Source organism: Schistocerca nitens, chromosome 2 (genome assembly GCF_023898315.1).
Source record: "Schistocerca nitens isolate TAMUIC-IGC-003100 chromosome 2, iqSchNite1.1, whole genome shotgun sequence".
In the NCBI taxonomy this organism is placed as follows: Eukaryota; Metazoa; Arthropoda; class Insecta; order Orthoptera; family Acrididae; genus Schistocerca; species Schistocerca nitens.
In genome coordinates, this window is record NC_064615.1 from 1,087,164,314 (window position 1) to 1,087,167,835 (window position 3,522).

The 3,522-nt window shown below is 48.7% G+C and overlaps 1 pseudogene; it reads right to left on the reverse strand.

The window, feature by feature from the left end:
* Positions 1-2,898: 2,898 nt before the first annotated feature.
* On the reverse strand, positions 2,899-3,016 carry LOC126238485 (5S ribosomal RNA; annotated as a pseudogene).
* Positions 3,017-3,522: the final 506 nt, after the last annotated feature.

Sequence of the window (3,522 nt, forward strand, 5' to 3'; positions counted from 1 at the left end):
TTCCTAAGTAGATTTTTATTTGCTAGATTCCCATATGTAGGACTAATTGCCTCCGTTACAGCAAGAGGTAAGGAATGCTTGTGGGTATATTGTATACCTGTAGCATTGCTCAACCAGTACTTACACCACGAATCTTCCCCTTTTGGACACAAACCATGCTGTGGGGTTTCATCTGTTGACACTCTCTGAAACCATGTTGCCCAAACTGCTGTCTCATGTTCTCCCAATCTCCTACATTTCTTCTTATTGCTAGTCATATTGAGTCAAAGAATCAATTTCACTTTTTGTAAGACGACCTGGACCACCCATGTGTTTTCCGTTTGACAGTTTTTTTCCACTGAAGTCTTTACATAATTTTCTCAGCCGAGCTCCCATTCTTTTTTGTACGTGCCCAACACATTCGAGCTTTTCTATCAGAGTGTCCCCATATGGTCTGCCATTAACAACAGTAACGTGTCCTTTACAGTCTCCATCCCCAAGGTAGCCTACATACCTCACACCACGACTGACGTCTGATCTTCTAAAAATAAAATTTTACGACATTCTAATTGGTGATGTACACAACGGCTGGATTGTGAGGTGTCGGATACAGACAAAACACACACTGGCACTGCACGTTGCTTAAGTCGCATTGACCGACCGTCTGCGCAGGGTTCCATACTTTACACTGTAAGAACACAACCGTTCAATGCTAAGGCTTCCCGGCAACTGGAGCTGTAGAGAAGAGGCTACGGAACAGGCCAGTACCTGCCTCATACCAATGCTGCCAACAGTTCAAGAGTTACGAAGATGGAACCATTACTTTTCAGTCAACCCTCGTACTTATCGCTCCCACATGTTTTTTTTTTTAGGACCATGGCACTTTGCTGTATGCACTTTATTACTGACACTCGCAAATAATGCGATAGGCAGAACCTTCTGAAGAAGGGCACTAAGAGCCCGAAACCGGCAAAGAAATTAAATTTCTTTTATGCATCTGGTTACTTATTATTTCATTATATACGACTATAGTTGCTGAAGATGGGTAAAATGCAAAAGTACTAGTCGTTGGTTTAAACAATTTCTACAAGCTGGATGCCTCTTCAAAGGATGATGCACTGACCAGTGTACTTCCATTGTTTATAATCTGTGCTGTATATTTAAAACTCCCTGTTTCCATTCGTACATAGAGCACTCATAACAATTTATACTTTAATAATATAAATTATATAATTAGGCCAACATTTCGAATACTCCTTGCTAAGAGGTCCTTTTCACAGCTGACGAGTTCATCATGAAATGTGTGGCCTGAATTACTCCTCAAGTCGCACCAGACTACAGGGATTTAGCTGCACGAACCAGTCACATTAATGTTACCATCATCTACGCTCGACGTCAACGTAGAATAACCACTCACAGACGACAGGTGGCAGCACTAGCAGTGGAGGTTATGTGAAGAGTGTCGGGGGGATGCAGTCGAATGGTTCAAATGGCTCTAAGCACTATGGGACTTAACATCTGAGGTCATAAGTCCCCTAGACTTAGAACTACTTAAAACTAACTAACCTAAGGACATCACACGCATCCATGCCCGAGGCAGGATTCGAACCTGCGGCCATAGCAACAGCGCGGTTCCAGACTGAAGCGCCTAGAACCACTCGGCCACAGAGGCCGGTTGGAGGCAGTGGCTGTCGTAATGCGGAAACGGAGCCAATTACCTGACATCAAAAAACCCATGATCACTGGCTTTCGGGTCAAGGGTGGAAACATTTCTGAAATGGCTAAGTCTGTAAACTGTTCGCATGCCGTCGTCGTTAAAGTATGCTACCCATGGCTAAATAGTGCTATCCAAAACCAGCGTAGAGGCAACTGTGGTGTACCACATGCCATTTATGAGAGGGTTGAACAACGGCTATGGGGATGCGTATGGATGAATAGAAGTGTAAGTACTGAGAAACTGAGGGCCCGGAAGAACCAAAGAGCTACCAACAGTGTCTCCTCAACGACTGTTTTGCGAAAGTTACCGCCTATGGACCTCGACAGTGGGCACGTGGTTCATGCACCCATGCTGACTGCTGTTCATCGGAGACAAAGGATGGAATCTGCACGCCAATACCGCAACTGGGCGTATACCAAGTGGCGACAGGTGACCTCTTCAGATAAATCATGTCTTCTGCTCCATCATACAGTTGGCAGTTGGCGTGCACAGCGTGAAACGTCTGAAAGCAAACAACCCTCTACAATCGTCGAAATGGTCCAGGGAGGAGGATGGAGCGTTCTGCGGAATGTTTTCATGGCACAGTGGATCAACACAAGTATGAATCTATACTTGGGGAACACGTTCATCCCAAGATGCAATTTGTTTTGCCTCGGCGCGATGGTATCTACCAGCAGGACAGTGCAACGTGTCACACAGCTCACAGCTTACATACTGGTTCGGAGAGTACCAGGATGAGTTCACTGGACTCTCTGGACACCAAACCCAATCGAGAATCTGTGGGACCGTTCGCGCCATGGATCTTCAACCAAGTAACCTAGCGCAGCTGGCCATGGCACTGGAGTCGGCTTTGCCCCACAGCCCCGTCGGTAACTTTCAGAACTTCACTGACTCCTTTCCTGCACGTCTCGCAGCGGTTCGTGTTGCAAAAGGTGGTTATTCAGGCTTTTACCAGGTTGTCAAATTAATCTGACTGGACTGCGGATAAGCAAGACGCCATCCAAACAGGCCACGAAGGCCAAACGGTACCGACTGTCTGCCGTGTCATCTTCATCCACAGGCGTCACTGGATGCGGATATGGAGGGGCATTTGGTCAGCACACCGCTCGCCCGGCCGTATGTCGATTTACGAGACCGGAGCTCCTACTTCTCAGTCAAGTAGCTCCTCAGTTTTACCTCACAAGGGCTGAGTGCACCCCGCTTGCCAACAGCGCTCGGCCGAACGGATGGTCACCCATCCAAGTGCTAGCCCAGCTCGACAGCGCTTAACTTCGGTGATCTGACGGGAACCGGTGTTACCACTGCAGCAAGGCCGTTGGCATATAAGGTTAAGTTATGTTAACCAGGGACCCAGAAACGATGGAGAGGCTCCTTCCCCGCTGCAGCCGCAGTGGTCTGCAACCCCACAACGACTACCGCAGTCCACTTCACCCCTCCTCCGCCCCACACCGAACCCAGGGTTACTGTGCGGTTCGGCCCCCGGTGGGCCCCCACAGGGAACGTCTCACACCAAACGAGTGTAACCACTATGTTTGCGAGGTAATGGTGGTGTACGCATACGTGGAGAACTTGTTTGTTCAGCAATCGCCGACATAGTTTAGCTGAGGCGGAATAAGGGGAACCAGCCAGCATTCGCCGAGGCAGATGGAAAACCGCCTAAAAACCATCCACAGACTGGCCGTTTCACCGGACCTCGAAACAAATCCGCCGGGCGGATTCGTGCCGGGGACCGGCATTCCTTCCCGCCCAGAGAGCCGTGCGTTAGACTGCACGGCCAACCGGGCGGGCCCGTAATAAGGTTACTCACATTATTTCCTCACTTGGAG